The following is a 19,763-nucleotide window of genomic DNA, read 5'->3' as shown; positions in this document are numbered from 1 at the left end:
AGGCTTATTATTTTTTAATTAGGAGCTCCAGTGTTTTGTTAAACTGTAAATGTGTCAGGACCTGGGGATTTGGTTATACACTAAACCATCTTGCATTTAAGCTTTCTGGAAGCTTTTGGGAGACAGGGTCAGTTTGTAAAAGGCATTTGGTTATTGTGAAACGACAACAGTTAGCATTCACTAAGCATTTGTCGTTTTCCAGGCATTAAGCTGAATACTATTTGAATTCATTTATTTAACCAACCAACCAACCAACCGATACATATTCCTTGAACTCATGTCATGGCCCAGTGACTGTGTTAGGCATTTTGGTGGCTAGATAAGTTATGAATAAAGCCCAACCAGACTCAGTCCTCTAGGATATTATAAAAACATAAAATATACATTTATATAAATGACATAGAAAATGTTCTCTGATTAGCACCATAAGGGAGGAATAGTTAAGTGTCTTCCTCATAGCTCACTTCTCCCCAAGTTTCCCCCATGTGCGTATAAGGACCTCTATCCATTCACACACTAGCTTAGGGCACAAATGCTGTGGTCATTCTTGATTTCTTCCTTTCCTTCCCCCTTGTATCACATCTATCACCAAGTGCTGCCTATCTGACCTCCAAAATATGCCTCAGAGTCATTCACTTTCCTCCTTCTGTCCCCCACCCCAACTTAAGCTTCTTGCCCGTACTTCCTTCAATAACTTCTCAACTGATATCCCCATTCCCATGCTTGCCCTTTCTAGTCCGTTTTTCACACCCTGACCACTGTGATTTTGATAAAATACAGATCAGATTATGTCTCCCTTTTGCTTAAGAATCTTTAGTGATACCCCATTGCACCCATTAATGCACACTATAAGCCACTGGCTTACCTGTCACTCTTAATCATTGTTCCCCAGCCCCCCCCTTCTTCTGGCTCCTTCCATGTACCTCATGGACTTCCAAGGGCTATTCCCTCTGCCTTGAATTCTTTGCCAGCAGTAGCTACCTGGATGACTGCTACATGTTCTTCATTTCTCAGCTAGAATGCTCTTCCTCCATGGAGAGCTCCCTAGCTCCCATGTTAAATGTGGATATCCAGATGACCAACAGGCACATGAAAAGATGCTCAACACTGTTAATTATTAGAGAAATGGAAATCAAAACTACAGTGAGATATCACCTCAGATCTGTTAGAATGGCCATCGTCAAGAATTCTACAAATAATAAATGCTAGAGAGGGTATGGAGAAAAGGGAACCCTCCTACACTGCTGGTGGGAATGTAAATTGGTGCAGCTGCTATGGAGAACAGTATGGAGGGTCCTTAAAATACTAAAAATAGAGTTACCATATGATCCAGCAATGCCACTCCTGGGCATACATCCAGAAAAGACAAAAACTCTAATTCAAAAAGATACATGGGGTTTCCCTGGTGGCGCAGTGGTTGGGAGTCTGCCTGCCAGTGCGGGGGACACGGGTTCAAGCCCTGGTCTGGGAGGATCCCACATGCCGCGGAGCAACTGGGCCCGTGAGCCACAACGACTGAGCCTGCGTGTCTGGAGCCTGTGCTCCGCAATGAGAGGCCGCAGTAGAGGCCCGCGCACCGTGATGAAGAGTGGCCCCCACTCGCCGCAACTGGAGAAAGCCCTCACACAGAAATGAAGACCCAACACAGCCAAAAATAAATAAATAAATTTATAAAAAAAAAAAAAAGATACATGTACCTCAATGTTCACAGCAGCACTATTTACAATAGCCAAGACATGGAAACAACCTAAGTGCTCATCAACAGATGAATGGATAAAGAAGATGTGGTATGCACATATACAATGGAATACTACTCAGCCATAAAAAAGAATGAGATCATGCCACTGTAGCAACATGGATGGATCCAGAGATTATCATACTAAGTGAAGTAAGTCAGACAGAGAAATACAAATAACATATGATATCACTTATATGTGGAACCTAAAAAATAGTAAAATGAACTTATTTGCAATACAGAAACAGGCTCATAGACATAGAAAACAAACTTACGGTTACCAAAGAGGAAAGGGAGGGGAGGGCTAAATTAGCAGTATGGGATTAACAGATACACACTACTATATATAAAATAGATAAACAACAAGGATTTACTGTATAGCACATATTCAATATCTTATAATAACCTATAATGGAAAATAATTGAAAAAAGAATACATATGTAAATATATATAAATATAAATATCTGAATCACTTTTCTGTATACCTGAAAATAATACAATATTGTAAATCAACTATACTTCAATAAAATTTTTTAAAAAACAAGTGGACCTCTATCACTCCCCTTTCTAGCATGTTGCTTCTCCTTCATAGGACATACTATGTACTGTAATCACATACGTCGCCATGTAATTTTTTGTACACTACATATTTAATGTCCATTTCTTGCACCAGAATGTCAACTCTACACAGCCTCAGTGCCTAGAACAGAACTTCAGTCATACTTGGCATTCCATAAGTATTTGCTGCAGGAATGAAAGAATTAATACATAAAGAGAGGGAATGAAACCTCTGCACATTGAGAGGAAAGACAGATGCCTTGCGCTAAATAGACTAGGTGGGGTATTGAGGAGGAAGTAGAATTTTAAGTTTGCTCCTGAAGGATCTAGTCAGACTAGAGTCAGGAGATGATTGCAGAGGGTATTCCAAACAGAACCTAGAGATGTAACTGTTTCATTCTTGACCCTATGACAGCCATGTGGTCTTCGTTGAATTAGGTACCTTCTCTCTGATTTCTTTTTTGTAAAATATTAATACAGAATATTTCTCCCTTTCTGGACCCTGTGAGAGTCCAATGAGATGCGGATTATGAAAATCTTTTGCAGACCATCAGGCCATAAGGAGACTTAAAATATAAATATTAAAAATATTTCTTAAGATTTAGATTGTGCATGTTTTATTGGCAATGTTATCCACTGTATGATTTTTCTCATCTAGTGCCCCTCAAATCCCACAGGTTACTTTGTTTCATTGTTTTTTCTGTCCTCCCCTGGGAAGACATTTATTTGGTGAATGCCATGGAAATACGTGGACTGCATCACAGGAGTTCTAGATTTTCTTCTCTGATGCGGTGTTGCTGGCCAGGCTCCTTGCACCTGGATATAGTCAGATTTTCCTTGTTTAATGATTATGTTTTGCAAAACCAAAGTAACTAGGCACATATGGAGATGATTGTGAGTCTTGACCTAGTCACTAGGATCTGATAGCATTGCAGGGCTGAGAATCAAAAAGGAAAAGAAACTTAGGGAAGAAACAAGCTTTTCGTTGGTCTCTGAGCATCTGTGTTGGGGCAGCAGTGTGAAGTGGGTTTGGGGGCTTAAGGAAGTGAACTAACATTTACTTATACACATGATGTACTGGGAGCTCTGACACCCTATAGAATGCATTTAACATCCCATTATTACCTGTCTATTCCAACCACTACTAAAAACTACCATTATTTTAGCATCCCTTATGGGGCAGGTATCTTACATGCACATCAATTGCATTATCTTACTTAACCCTCAAAAAAACCCTCTGTGATACAAGTATTATTATACACATTTGAGGGAATGTCTCTTAGGGCCGTGATTCTCACATTTTAGTGTTTATCACAAACACCTGGAGGGCTTGTTCATCTATAGATTGCTGAGTTCTCCACCCAGAAGATTTTGAAGTCTGAGGTAGGGCCCAGTATTTTCATTTTTAACAAGACCATTAGGTGTGCCATGGGGCCTATGTATTTGCCTCTCTAACAAGATCCCAGGTGATGCTGCTGCTGGGTCGGGGACCACACTTTGAGAACCACTGTTTTAGAGGCTCAGAGGTTAGTGTCTGTAGCAAGTGCTCAGCCAAACCAGGAGTCAGACCTGCACCCACCTGAATCCAAAAACTCATGCTCTTTCCTACAACATTACACTTGTTCCTTTCAGCAAAGGTTGGACTGTGAATTCCGTCAGAGGAATGAAGGGGAGACAGGAGGAAGAAGGAAAGAAAGAAGAAGAAATAGCAGACGGACGGAGGCAAACAACAGGGAAAAGCCCCAGCATGTTTGGAGATTACCTTGATGTACCTAACATGCCCACCTTGTGACCCAGAAGCTACTGAGCTCATGGACTGAAAGGCCATTATCCTTCTGAAGTATTAGATCATCAAAATGAGTAATGATTGGACGGTGACAGGACAGCCTTTCTCACGAAGATCATTTCTGAATGAGATGATATTTTTCTTTGAACCTAAAAACTGGTGGCTTCCCCAAGTACCATGGTCTTGCAAGTCACTTTACCTCTCTGTCAAATCTTTTCTGGTAGAATATTAATAATAATAATTCCCACCTAACAAAGAGCCCGCAAGAATCAAAAATGTAAGCGAGGGTGAATAGGAAAGTGCTTGGCTGATGTGAATTAACATGATCCTCTGTTAAATTCCGATGCGCTGGTAACAGTGACCTTATCAACAGCATTCATGATTTTGATTCATAGGAAGCTTTCAGTGTACTCAGAGCAGGACAAGAGGCAAGTTTTGGTTGGGGAGAAAGGGACTGGGACAAAAAGGTGAATACAGACCCTAAGGTCTCCTGAGAGAAGGGGAGAGGCGAGGAATTCTCACACTCTTAGTACATTGGCAATGCACCCAGCAACCCGGAACCAGGGACATTTATCTTTTATAAATGCCTCAGGGCACAAATGGAGAGGGAAAGTAGAGTGGCTAAGATTGGAGGCATTTATGCCAGCTTGTGAGTATGCAAATTCCTTTCATACCACTTAACAGCTGTGTGATTTTGGGCAGATTGTTTAACCTCTCTAAGTCTTGATTTCCTCTTTTTCAGATTGAAATAATAAGAGAATATATAACATAGGATTTCTATCAAAATTAAATGTTAATACACATAAAAGGCTTGGCATACTACCAGCTATGTTCCCTTACACACAGTAGATGTTAAATAAAAATACCGAGGAAAAAAATGAATAAATAAAACACACACACAGATCAGGAAACTTGCACAAGCCTCTTAGACAGCCTCATCCACCAGAGGGCAGACAGCAGAATCAAGAAGAACTACAATCCTGCAGCCTGTGGAACAAAAACCACAATCAGAGAAAGATAGACAAGATGAAAAGGCAGAGGGCTATGTACCAGATGAAGGAACAAGATAAAACCCCAGAAAAACAACTAAATGAAGTGGAGATAGGAAACCTTACAGAAAAAGAATTCAGAATAATGATAGTGAAGATGATCCAGGACCTCGGAAAAAGAATGGAGGCAAAGATCGAGAAGATGCAAGAAATGTTTAACAAAGACCTAGAAGAATTAAAGAACAAACACCTAGAAGAATCAAAGAACAAATAAACAGAGATGAACAATACAATAACTGAAATGAAAAACACACTGGAAGGAATCAATAGCAGAATAACTGAGGCAGAAGAACGGATAAGTGACCTGGAAGACAGAATGGTGGAATTCACTGCTGTGGAATAGAATAAAGAAAAAAGAATGAAAAGAAATGCAGACAGCCTAAGAGACCTCTGGGACAACATTAAGTGCAACAACATTCACATTATAGGGGTCCCAGGAGGAGAAGAGAGAGAGAAAGGACCCAAGAAAATATTTGAAGAGATTATAGTCAAAAACTTCCCTAACATGGGAAAGGAAATAGCCAACCAAGTCCAGGAAGTGAAGAGAGTCCTAGGCAGGATAAACCCAAGGAGAAACACGCCGAGACACATAGTAATCAAAGTGGCAAAACTTAAAGACAAAGAAAAATTATTGAAAGCAACAAGGGAAAAATGACAAATAACATACAAGGAAACTCCCCTAAGATTAACAGCTGATTTCTCAGCAGAAACTCTGCAAGCCAGAAGGGAGTGGCATGATATATTTAAAGTGATGAAAGAGAAGAACCTACAACCAAGATTACTCTACCCAGCAAGGATCTCATTGAGATTCAACGGAGAAATCAAAAGCTTTACAGACAAGCAAAAGCTAAGAGAATTCAGCACCACCAAACCAGCTCTACAACAAATGCTAAAGGAACTTCTCTAAGTGGGAAACACAAGAGAAGAAAAGGACCTACAACACAAACCCAAAACAATTAAGAAAATGGTCATAGGAACATACATATCGATAATTATCTTAAAAGTGAATGGGTTAAATGTTCCAACCAAAAGACACAGGCTTGCTGAATGGATACAAAAACAAGACCCGTATATATGCTGTCTACAAGAGACCCACTTCAGACCAAGGGACACAAACAGACTGAAAGTGAGGAGATGGAAAAAGATATTCCATGCAAATGGAAATCAAAAGAAAGTTGGAGTAGCAATACTCATATCAGATAAAATAGACTTTAAAATAAACAATGTTACAAGAGACAAGGAAGGACACTACATAATGATCAAGGGATCAATCCAAGAAGAAGATATAACAATTATAAATATATATGCACCCAACATAGGAGCACCTCAATACATAAGGCATCTGCTAACAGCTATAAAAGAGGAAATCGACAGTAACACAGTAATAGTGGGGGATTTTAACACCTTACTTACACCAATGGACAGATCATCCAAACAGAAAATTAATAAGGAAACACAAGCTTTAAATGACACAATAGACCAGATAGATTTAATTGATATTTATAGGACATTCCATCCAAAAACAGCAGATTACACTTTCTTCTCAAGTGCGCATGGAACATTCTCCAGGATACATCACATCTTGGGTCACAAATCAAGCCTCAGTAAATTTAAGAAAACTGAAATCATATCAAGCATCTTTTCTGACCACAATGCTATGAGACTAGAAATCAATTACAGGGAAAAAAACGTAAAAAGCACAAACACATGGAGGCCAAACAATACGTTACTAAATGACCAAGAGATCACTGAAGAAATCAAAGAGGAAACCAAAAAATACCTAGAGACAAATGACAACAAAAACACAACAATCCAAAACCTATGGGATGCAGCAAAAGCAGTTCTAAGAGGGAAGATTATAGCAATATAAGCTTACCGCAAGAAACAAGAAAAATCTCAAATAAACAATCTAACCTTACACCTAAAGGAACTAGGGAAAGAAGAAGAAACAAAACCCAGTTAGTAGAAGGAAAGAAATCATAAAGATCAGAGCAGAAATAAATGAAATAGAACCAAGAAAACAATAGCAAAGACCAATAAAACTAAAAGCTTGTTCTTTGAGAAGATAAACAAAATTGATAAAACATTAGCCAGACTTATCACGAAAAAGAGGGAGAGGACTCAAATCAATAAAATTAGAAATGAAAAAGGAGAAGTTACAACAGACACTGCAGAAATACAAAGCATCCTAAGAGACTACTATAAGCAACTCTATGCCAATAAAATGGACAACCTGGAAGAAATGGACAAATTCCAAGACTGAACCAGGAAGAAATAGAAAATATAAACAGACCAATCACAAGTAATGAAATTGAAACTGTGATTAAAAACATTTCAACAAACAAAAGTCCAGGACCAGATGGCTTCACAGGTGAATTCTATCAAACATTTAAAGAAGAGCTAATACCCATCCTTCTCAAACTCTTCCAAAAATTTACAGAGGAAGGAACACTCCCAAACTCATTCTATGAGGCCACAATCACCCTGATACCAAAACCAGACAAAGATACTACAAAAAAAGAAAATTACAGACCAATATCACTGATGAATATAGGCGCAAATATCCTCAACAAAATACTAGCAAACAGAATCCAACAACACATTAAAAGGATCATGCACCACGATCAAGTGGGATTTATCCCAGGGATGCAAGGATTCTTCAATATACGCAAATCAATCAATGTGATACACCATATTAACAAATTGAAGAATAAAAACCATATGATCATCTCAATAGATGCAGAAAAAGCTTTCGACAAAATTCAACACCCATTTATGATAAAAACTCTCCAGAAAGTGGGCATAGAGGGAACATACCTCAACATAATAAAGGCCATATATGACAAACCCAGAGCAAACATCATTCTCAATGGTGATAAACTGAAGGCATTTCCTCTAAGATCAGGAACAAGACAAGGATGTCCACTCTCACCACTATTATTCAACATAGTTTTGGATGTCCTAGCCATGGCAATCAGAGAAGAAAAAGAAATAAAAGGAATACAAATTGGAAAAGAAGAAGTAAAAGTGTCACGTTTGCAGATGACATGATACTATACATAGAGAATCCTAAAGATGCCACCAGAAAACTACTAGAGCTAATCAATGAATTTGGTAAAGTTGCAGGATACAGAATTAATGCACAGAAATCTCTTGCTTCCTATATACTAATGATGAAAAATCTGAAAGAGAAATTAAGGAAACACTCCCATTTACCATTGCAACAAAAAGAATAAAACACCTAGGAATAAACCTACCTAGGGAAACAAAAGACCTGTATGCAGAAAACTATAAGACACTGATGAAAGAAATTAAAGATGATACAAACAGATGGAGAGATATACCATGTTCTTGGATTGGAAGAATCAATATTGTGAAAAAGACTACACTACCCAAAGCAATCTACAGATTCAATGCAATCCCTATCAAATTACCAATGGCATTTTTTATAGAACTAGAACAAAAAATCTTAAAATTTGTATGGAGACACAAAAGACCCCGAATAGCCACAGCAGTCTTGAGGGAAAAAAACGGAGCTGGGGGAATCATACTCCCTGACTTCAGACTATACTACAAAGCTACAGTAATCAAGACAATATGGTACTGGCACAAAAACAGAAATACAGATCAATGGAACAGGATAGAAAGCCCAGAGATAAACCCACGCTCCTATGGTCAACTAATCTATGACAAAGGAGGCAATGATATACAATGGAGAAAAGACAGTCTCTTCAATAAGTGGCGCCGGGAAAACTGGACAGCTACATGTAAAAGAATGAAATTAGAACACTCCTTAACACCATACCCAAAAATAAACTCAAAATGGATTAGAGACCTAAATGTAAGGCCAGACACTATCAAACTCTTAGAGGAAAACATAGGAAGAACACTCTTTGACATAAATCACAGCAAGATCTTTTTTGATCCACCTCCTAGAGTAATGGAAATAAAAACAAAAATAAACAAATGGAACCTAATGAAACTTAAAAGCTTTTGCAAAGCAAAGGAAACTACAAACAAGATGAAAAGACAACCCTCAGAATGGGAGAAAATATTTGCAAACGAATCAACAGACAAAGGATTAATCTCCAAAATATATAAACAGCTCATGCAGCTCAATATTAAAAAAACAAACAACCCAATCAAAAAATGGGCAGAAGACTTAAATAGACATTTCCCCAAAGAAGACATACAGATGGCCAAGAAGCACATGAAAAGCTGCTCAACATCACTAATTATTAGAGGAATGTAAATCAAAACTACAATGAGGAATCACATCACACCAGTTAGAATGGGCATCATCATAAAATCTACAAACAACAAATGCTGGAGAGGGTGTGGAGAAAAGGGAACCCTCTTGCACTGTTGGTGGGAATGTAAATTGATACAGCCAGTATGGAGAACAGTATGGAGGTTCCTTAAAAAGCTCAAAATAGAGCTACCATATGACTGAGCAAATCCACTCCTAGGCATATATCCAGACAAAACCATAATTCAAAAAGACACATGCACCCCAGTGTTCATTGCAGCACTATTTACAATCGCCAGGTCATGGAAGCAACCTAAATGCCCATCGACAGACGAATGGATAAAGAAGTAGTGGTACATATATACAATGGAATATTACTCAGCCATAAAAAGGAACGAAATTGGGTCATTTGTAGAGATGCGGATGGATCTAGAGACTGTCATACAGAGTGAAATAAGTCAGAAAGAGAAAAACAAATATCGTATGTTAACGCATATACATGGAACCTAGAAAAATGGTACAGATGAACTGGTTCGCAGGACTGAAATAGAGACACAGATGTAGAGAACGAACATATGGACACCAAGGGGGGAAGCGTCAGGGGGGTGGTGGCGGTGGTGTGATGAATTGGGGGATTGGGATTGACATATATACACCAATATGTATAAAATGGATAACTAATAAGAACCTGCTGTATAAAAAACATAAACACACACACACACACACACACACACACACACTCTACATGAGATTCACAATTTTGCTGGGAGATGACCCAGCCCAATGTCTCCCTGCAATATGCCTCCTTCACTCACTGAACGTAAACGTGGTTGTCCCCTGTCTCTTCCTTTCCTCCTATGAAGTGGGTCACCCTACTCCAGGGGTACAGGTCACCTGAGAACATGGATTCATCACCCCAATGGGTTTCCCCTTGTGGTCGCAGATAAATGGCTGGCTCCGGGAAACTGGATGGGAATGGCCGACAGAGGTGACATTAAAGTATAGTTGGAACAAGCACTTGTGTTCTCATTTAAGGAAGTTACAGAGAGAACCACTTGCTCTGCCTTGAAATTGCACAAGAAGGCATGGTGACCTCTGCTCTACATTGGGGAAAGAAAATAAGCAATTTACTTGCACATGGTTCATGGGAAAATAGCCTTGGGGGGAAATTACTTATGTAGTCAACTTATGTAGGGTTGTAAGACAAATTATACTATCAGCAAATGAGGTCAGAGGAACAGGGAGGGCTGAGGGTGAAAGGAGGGGCTTGCATTTGACAGGCTGCTTTAACTGTATGTGAACCTTGAAACAGCTGATGACATTTTTGAAAGCGCTGTGTTAAAAATGTATCACTTTTTTTGAAACCCCCAGAGCTAAAACTGGCATTTTATTTTGCATGTGTTTTATATTCATATATAGCCATTTTTGAAGTGTAACAGTAAAAATAGCATAACTAGACATTTTATTAAGAAGCAGGAACACCTGGAGACTTTTTCGTGTTTCGTATATACTGTGTATTATTGGTCTATTTCTGTGGGTCTCAAATTCAAATGCCGAAGAGGGCCAGGCAGGGAGTATTAATGACCCCAGCAGAACTAAATCGGGGATACAAGAGGGAATGGAGGGGGCTGTAGGGATATGGAGAAAAAACACCCTATTCAAAGGGGCAGCTGCTTCTCAGCTCTAACTAGTGGAGGGCTTAGCGTTGCCAGAACTTTTGGCTTTCTCAAGAGACACTGGAAATCTACAACCTTGTGTGATCTTGCTTAACGAATAGGGTGAATAATATTGTAATAACTTTTTATGTGGACAGATGATTACTAGACTTATCATGGTGATCATTTCATAATGTACGCAAATGTCAGATTACTATGGAGCACACCTGAAACTAACATAAACTAACTAAATACATCAACCGTATTTCAGTTTTTTTAAATTAATAAAAAAATAAAGAAAGTCAAGTGAAGAAAGGGATAGAAAACACCAGGAGTTGGAAAACATCACTGAAAATTAGAACAAATCTCAGTTACTTCCCGACCTAGGTCTCGGGAGCTTTTCTGCCATTACCAAGTAGGAGACCAGCAAGAGTCATAAACATAAATCAGCTCTGAAGTGTACCCAGTTGCTTTTGTTTTTTTCCCTAATAAAGTTAGGAAAATGTAAAAAAATAAATACATAACACCTTGTGTGATATTGCCTGATTGTTTAATAGTGAATGAATAAATTAAAAAACCTTTATGAGTCAAGTAAAACTCACTTTTAGGTCAAATCTAGCTTCAGGAAGTGACCTCTGGTTTATTTGGATGTAAGCATGCATCACCTCTGGACAGTGTTCCCAAACCTATAGTCTTTGCCCATGACTTTGTGCTTTTAAGCCAGGCTAGTTTTTCCACACACTGGGCAGCCAGTATCTTCTTCATTAGAGGGTGCTGAGGCCAGCCTAGCTCTGTTCTTGGGAAGCATTCTGTGCACTGGCTTTAAGTCAGACAGATCTGGGATTGAGGCCTGGCTCCACCACCTAATAGAGCTGCATGGCATAAGAGCCGGGAGATGAAAATTCAGTGAAGACTTCTTGAATGAGATGATGTCTCATATAGTCTTGCAGGTTGAGTAAGAGTTAATATTGACATACAGGTTTATTGAGCACTAAATGTGTGCAAAGCAGTAAACTAAGTGTTTTTACATGTCTTGGCTCATGAAATTGCCATGTAAACATTAAAAGTGTGCATTATATCTTAATTTCAGAGATGATAGAATCACAGGATGAAAAGGTTAAATGGTTTAGCTAGGGTCAAATGACTAGTAAGTGGTAGATCCAGAATCTGAACTCCAGCAATCTGACGACAGAATTTCTAGTCACCATGGTGCACTGTCTTTAGGCAAAAGAAGACATATGGGAAGGTCATGCCTAGCAGAGGGAACAGCATGAGCAAAGGCATGGAAGATGGGAGGTACAAGTAGGTATTACTAGAACATAAGGTGCAAGGCAGGAAGGTGCAAGAGATAATCTGGGGAGATAAGGAGGGTAAGGGCTTTTGATAAGGGGATCTTCCTCTAGCTGCAGTTTAAAAGATGGACCTAAGTATGGCAAGATTCCAGCAAGGAGCCTATTAGAAGGCATCTGTAATGGTCCAGAGTAAAGATAGTAGAGAGCAGGTGGGAGGGGAGAGGAAACCCTCAGAATGACTGGGTTGACTTTCCTGCCTGTTTGGTGCGATGACATCAAAGTCACATTTAATCTAACATTAGAAAAATCTAACATAAGAAAATCTTACAGGGACGTCCCTGGTGGTGCAGTGGTTAAGAATCTGCCTGCCAATGCAGGGGACATGGGTTCGATCCCTGGTCCAGGAAGATCCCCCATGCCACGAAGCAACTAAGCCCGTGCACCACAACTACTGAGTCTGTGCTCTAGAGCCAGTGAGCCACAACTACTGAGCCCGTGTGCCACAACTACTGAAGCCCGTGCACCCTAGAGCCTGTGTGCCGCAACTGCTGAGCCCATGTGCTGCAACTACTGAAGCCTGTGTGCTCTAGGACCCACGTGCTGCAACTATTGAGCCCGCGTGCTGCAACTACTGAAGCCTGCATGCCTAGAGTCTGTGCTCCGCAACAAGAGAAGCCACCATAATGAGAAGCCTGTGCACAGCAAAGAAGAATAGTCCCCACTCGCTGCAACTAGAGAAAGCCCTCACACAGCAACGAAGACCAAATGCAGCCAAAAAAAAACTTTCCTTCTGGTTACTCTTGGTAATAAAGGTTGCTCTGATCACTTAAAAAAAAAAAAAAAAAGAAAATCTTACATTTCTGGCAAATGTAAGTGTGTGGAATAAATACACCTGTTCCACTTTCTGCCATTTTATACTAGTAAAATTCTTCTCCTGGGCATATATCTGGAGAAAACCATAATTTGAAAACATACTTGCACCCCAGTGTTCACAGCAGCACTATTCACAATAGCCAAGACATAGAAGCAACCTCAGTGGCCATCGACAGATGAATGGATAAAGATGTGGTATGTATATAGAATGGAATATTAGCCATAAAAAGGAATGAGATCATGCCATTTGAGACAACATGGATCGACCTAGAGAGAATCATGCTAAGTGAAGTAAGTCAGACAGAGAAAGACAAATATCATATGATATCACTTATATGTGGAATATAAAAATACAAATTAACTTATTTACAAAACAGAAATAGACTCACAGACATAGAAAACAAACTCATGGTTACCAAAGGGGAAAGGTGGCGGGAGGGATAAATTAGGAGCTTGGGATTAACATACACACACTACTATATAAAAAATAGATAACCAACAAGGACCTACTGTATAGCACAGGGAACTGTACTCAGTATCTTGTAATAAACTATAATGGAAGAGAATGTAAAAAAAGAATATATATATGTATGTATAATTGGATCACTGTGCTGCATAACTGAAACTAACACATTATAAATCAACTATATTTCAATAAAATTTTTATAAAAGAAATTATTCATATACATTAAAAAAATTCTTTTTTCTTCTTGTGCCCATAAAGCTTCCACAAATTCTCTAACTAGAAAGTTTCAGGGACGAACTCATGGATTATGGAGGGAACAGTGTGGTGATGAGATTAGGGACCTGCAGAAAGGAAAGCGATGCATTAGTAGATGTCTTATGAAGAAGTGAGCATATCCTCAAGAAAATTTGATTGAACCTTGACTGAAGAAAGGAAACTGTAACAGATTCACCCAAGTTCAACATGCTTGAGGAAGGTTATGGTCACTGGGGCATAGCCTCATATTCCTGAGCACACAACTAGACTACATTTCCCAGACTTCCTTGCAGCTAGATGTGGGCATGTGACTGAGTTTCAGCCAATGGAATGTGCCTAGAGCAGTGTCTGACACTTCTAAGCTGGACCGTAAAAATTCTATCATCCATGATCTTTCTTCTTCTTCTGGCTTCAGGCGAATGGACATGGTGACCTTGAAAGCCACACGTTGAACAAATAACAGGAGCCTGAGTCCCTGAATCACCACTTAGAGGAGAGCTGCTTACCAATCAAGTACTCTTTGCATTTTACCTATGGGAGAAATAAACTATTATGTTAAGCACCTAAGATGTGGAGGTTCCTGTTAGAGCAGCTACACTGACTTAACTAATATTAGTCACTGATTTCTTTTTTTAAGCATGTAGAGTGATTGTGAAATGTCAGAATCCCATCAGGATAAATTATACCCTGAGCTGGGAAGAGAGTCAAGAAACTGAACTCAGTAAAGGTAGATTTTTCTGAACTCAGAAAAGGTAAATATTAAGAGCAACTAGGATTATTCTATTGCTTTCTAAGCTTGGATAAAACTTTCTTCAGTGGCATTCAAATATCTTGCTCCATTGCTGTGGTTATTAGGCATTCTTCTAATAATCATTTGGCTTTTATAATATAGAAGAAAAACCATGGACTTTGGGGCATGAACCCTGACTTTGCTGCACACCTGCTGAGTGATCTTCAGTTCAGGTACGTCATCTCTTGGAACCTTAATTCCATCTTCTATAAAATGGGGATACTAAGAATACTATCTGCAGAAATGGAAGAAGTAGGAGGAGAATAAAGTTTTAAAGGTATAGACAAAAGCAGGGAACAGACTGTTCCTAAAGACAGCTCTGAAAGGAAATCCCAATGGTCCCATTTACCATGCCCAACTCCAGAGTCCTGCGTGTTTCCCATGAGAAGTGAACAGCCACCTGCTGTGCACTCTTTTGATGGAAAGGAGAAGCTGACTGCTGGAGAAGCAGAGTGCAGTGGCTATGAGCTGTTTCCTCATCCATAAGACAGGGACAGTAAGAGACTTGAGATCGTTCAATGGGATACCCTATGGAATGTGGGTCAGTCAAGCCCTTGTCAGATAAACGATATTCAATATACACTAATTTTTCTTTTTCTTTCCTTAACACCAGGAAGGGAATGCTCTGGGTAGCAGAAATGAGTGAGTATGGGCTGTGGGTCCAGAAGACTTGAGGTCAAGTCCCATTTATATTAACTCAAGCTAGGCAAGATTTTAAATCCACTACCTTCAGGTTTCTCTTATCTGGAATGGGCAAAGAAGACCCATTCTGTCTTCTTCCCAGTTCACTGTGAGGATGAAATGGGATTCTAATTTGGATAGTCCTTCCTTCAGAGGCTGCAAAGTTCTCCACTAAAAGTTAACTATTACCTTGTTCTTAATTACCAGAGACATATATGTGACTTGTGGATCATTTTTCATTCTTTTCTCTTCCCTTTCCTAATATCCCCCGAAATGTTTCTATGTCCAAACTGCCTAGTGCCGTTCCCGGAAACTTGAAACATATATCAGTGTTCCCTTTGCAAAAAGAAAGAAGCTGGGATGACTCAAGGAAGGCATTTCTGCCAGTGAACTGGGTTTCTGGCAGGCAGGAATGGTTAGTCCTTAGCATTATTAGGGTGGTTTACAGTGTGGGTTTGAAAGTAGAAATATTTAGGAGTAAATCCTGTTGCTCCACATTTACCAACTGTGTGACCAAGGGTAAACTGGCTCTTAGTTCCCTCGTATATGAAATAGAGATAATATTATTCCATCAGGTCATTGTAAGGTTGAATTAGTGATGCTGCTTGGCATGTACTGAGCACTTAATGCACTGCTTTGAGGGCGATTGTTATTAATTTTTCTGGCTCTGGATGTTCCACCTCCCAAGAGCCTCAAGGACGAGGCAAGAAAGCCAGCCTGTAATTGCTGCTGGCATTGCCGGTACTTGTAATATTTAAATATCCCCTCTAATTCTATGTTGAAATGTAAACACTGAAAGCTGTTTGGGTTTTGTTGTTGTTGTTGCTATAATGATATACATCTTGGAGAAGCTTTTAAAGCCTCAAGCCTCTCTTTCAGCCCAAGCCTGCCTCAACATAAAATGATGAATTCCTTTATTAGTTCACCTTGGCTTAATTGACAATAATGGCCACACTTTATATCTGCTTTTCCCCCCTTCTCTGTATGCCCTGTGAGGTGCTGCAGAGATAGAACATTTTTAATATGCACTTCTTCCCTTTCAGTTTCTTATGCCTCGGTTCACTCTCTACATACTGTAGGGGGAAGAGTGTTGGAGCCACTGACCAGATGTGAGGGACCTTGCAATATTATCTTCTTATCTTTGCTAGGTCGTATATTCCTCACCTCAAATGAAGAAGAGGAACAAAATAGTTTCTAAAGTCCTCATTCTGATATTTTAGAACTAAATGTATCTTGTATTTGCTCATTCATTTATTCAATGAGTAAGTATTGATTTCATCCCAGGCATAGGTGTTCATGGCAGTAATTAACTTGCTTCCATATAGTTGTTTGTTTACACCTCAACACTGGAGACGTAGATATAAAATGGCAAGATCTCTGTCTTGAGGAGCTCACAGTCCTGTAGGGGAGGTGCAAGCAGATAGTTATACTCTAATATCTAATTACTGCAATAGAGGCTTATACAAGTTTCAGAAGAGAGTATCAGAGTGGCTGTGGACAGGAATGGGTGAGGGAGGGGCATGGCCATCGACAATCCCTTAACTAAGCAAGTGAGAGGTTAATTGAATTATTAATGTATGGTCCCCTTGCCTTCCAGAAGCTCACAGTTTAATGCAGAAACACGGACAAATAATCACAATTCAGTATGTCAAGTTCTGTAATAAAAGAATAAAACATGTCATCTACACACAGAGGAAGAAGCAACTAGTTTAACTCAGGCTACTATCCCTTTGAGCTGTGAAACTGTTTAATATAAGATAAATGTAGAGGAAATTAGCTAAGGGATATAGTTTTAAAATAATGACAAGAAATGATATGACTGTTTATTGAGTGTTTGTTATATGCTAGACATTGTGCTAGGCATAACGCAGTGCTACACAAGATACTTCTTCCAACTTATGGTGTTAGGAGGGAAACCAACACAAATGAAACTTAAACTTGTCAAGAATTTAGAGCCGAGGAGCCGCCGCTGCCGCTGCCGCCGCCGCCGCTTTGTTGTCGCCTCCTCCGCCTGAGGAGGCTCCCCGAGCGGGGGGGAGTGGGGAGGAGGGGGGTCGGCCGCTGCAGCCATGGAGGCCAACTGGACCGCGTTCCTGTTCCAGCTATTAAAATCTTTTTTCCCACCTGATGGAGAAGTGTGAAAGCTAATATTTGATCCTGGGCTTGGCAATGTGTGCAGTGAAAATTGTTGGAAAACTTATAATTTAGAGCCGAGGACAGTTGAATGGAGAACAAGTTGGGGAAACCCAGTTCCCCTCTTAGAAGGCTTCATATAGAAGTGTGGGGATCCTAGGAATCCTCAGAGAGTGATTCCCGTAGTGGGCGAGGCATTCTACAGCATTTCACCCGAGAAGCAGGGACCTGGTGTGACCCTCCTGTGAGAGTGAGCTTCAGCAATGCTGTAAAAATACTTTATGTTGCCACAGACATCTGAATTGGTAAAATGGCAGCCCATGAAGCCTCCCATCACCAACAGCAGGCAGCACAGAACAGCTTGCTGCCCCTCCTGAGCTCTGCTGTGGAGCCCCCGATCAGAAACCATTGCTTCCAATACCAAAAACTCAGAAACCTCAGGCTGCTCCAGAAACATTAAAGGATGCCATTGGGATTAAAAAAGAAAAACCCAAAACTTCCTTTGTGTGCACTTACTGCAGTAAAGCTTTCAGGGACAGCTATCACCTGAGGCGCCACGAGTCCTGCCACACAGGCATCAAGTTGGTGTCCCGGCCAAAGAAAACCCCCACCACGGTGGTTCCCCTTATCTCCACCATCGCTGGGGACAGCAGCCGAACTTCGTTGGTCTCAACCATTGCAGGCATCTTGTCAACAGTCACTACATCTTCCTCGGGCACCAACCCCAGCAGCAGTGCCAGCACCACAGCTATGCCTGTGACGCAGTCTGTCAAGAAACCCAGTAAGCCTGTCAAGAAGAACCATGCTTGTGAGATGTGTGGGAAGGCCTTCCGAGATGTGTACCACCTCAATCGGCACAAGCTCTCCCATTCGGACGAAAAGCCCTTCGAGTGTCCTATTTGTAATCAGCGCTTCAAGAGGAAGGACCGGATGACTTACCATGTGAGGTCTCACGAAGGAGGCATCACCAAACCCTATACTTGCAGTGTTTGTGGGAAAGGCTTCTCGAGGCCTGACCACTTAAGCTGTCACGTAAAACATGTCCATTCAACAGAAAGACCCTTCAAATGCCAAACGTGCACTGCTGCCTTTGCCACCAAAGACAGACTGCAGACACACATGGTACGCCACGAAGGCAAGGTATCCTGTAACATCTGTGGGAAGCTCCTGAGCGCAGCATACATCACCAGCCACTTAAAGACACACGGGCAGAGCCAAAGTATCAACTGTAATACATGTAAACAAGGCATCAGTAAAACGTGCATGAGTGAAGAGACCAGCAGCCAGAAGCAGCAGCAGCAGCATGTGACGAGCTGGCCAGGGAAGCAGGTAGAGACGCTGAGACTGTGGGAAGAAGCTGTCAAAGCGAGAAAGAAAGAAGCTGCTAACCTGTGCCAAACCTCCACGGCTGCTACGACACCTGTGACTCTCACTACTCCATTCAATATAACGTCCTCTGTGTCGTCTGGGACTATGTCAAACCCAGTCACAGTGGCAGCTGCAATGAGCATGAGAAGTCCAGTAAATGTTTCAAGTGCAGTTAACATAACCAGCCCAATGAACATAGGGCACCCTGTGACTATAACCAGTCCATTATCCATGACCTCTCCTTTAACACTCACTACCCCAGTCAACCTCCCCACCCCCGTCACTGCCCCAGTGAATATAGCACACCCTGTCACCATCACGTCTCCAATGAACCTGCCCACGCCTATGACTTTAGCTGCCCCTCTCAATATAGCAATGAGGCCTGTAGAGAGCATGCCTTTCTTACCCCAAGCTTTGCCTACATCACCACCTTGGTAAACAGTATTATAAAATCAAAATATGGGTTAAAGTAAATATTTACCAGCAACTTTTAGTTTATTAAAGCAAAAAGTAAACCATGAAATTGGGAGATTTATTACATTAGTTAATAATAGTGTAGTAGCATTATTCTCCAATTTGGCTGGGATTGTTCAAAGTAGGGTGTGTATGTCACTTATCACTGGACCACTTTAATCAGAAATTCCTTTTAGCTGACAGCATTGCTTAAACAGGATAGTAGTTGGCAAGATGAAACGCCGGAATTAAAACCAATCATAATAAAACAAAACCCATTTCAAAATTAAAAAGCAGCATCACTGTGTCTGATCCCAAGAAATCATTTTATTCTGAACACTAGCAGAACTCTTCTCCCCATATGTACAAGGTGGATGGCTGATCTTAACCTGTTCTAAATCCACGGATTGAGAGCTAGT

General features: G+C 40.4%; 1 pseudogene; it reads left to right on the top strand.

Moving 5' to 3' along the window:
• Positions 1 to 17,429: 17,429 nt before the first annotated feature.
• On the top strand, positions 17,430 to 19,516 carry LOC137771563 (vascular endothelial zinc finger 1 pseudogene; annotated as a pseudogene).
• The last annotated feature ends 247 nt before the right edge of the window (positions 19,517 to 19,763 follow it).

Source organism: Eschrichtius robustus, chromosome 11 (genome assembly GCF_028021215.1).
Source record: "Eschrichtius robustus isolate mEscRob2 chromosome 11, mEscRob2.pri, whole genome shotgun sequence".
Lineage (NCBI taxonomy): Eukaryota > Metazoa > Chordata > Mammalia > Artiodactyla > Eschrichtiidae > Eschrichtius > Eschrichtius robustus.
Note: the sequence above shows the minus strand (reverse complement) of the source record. Positions and strands in the feature narration are given on the sequence as shown.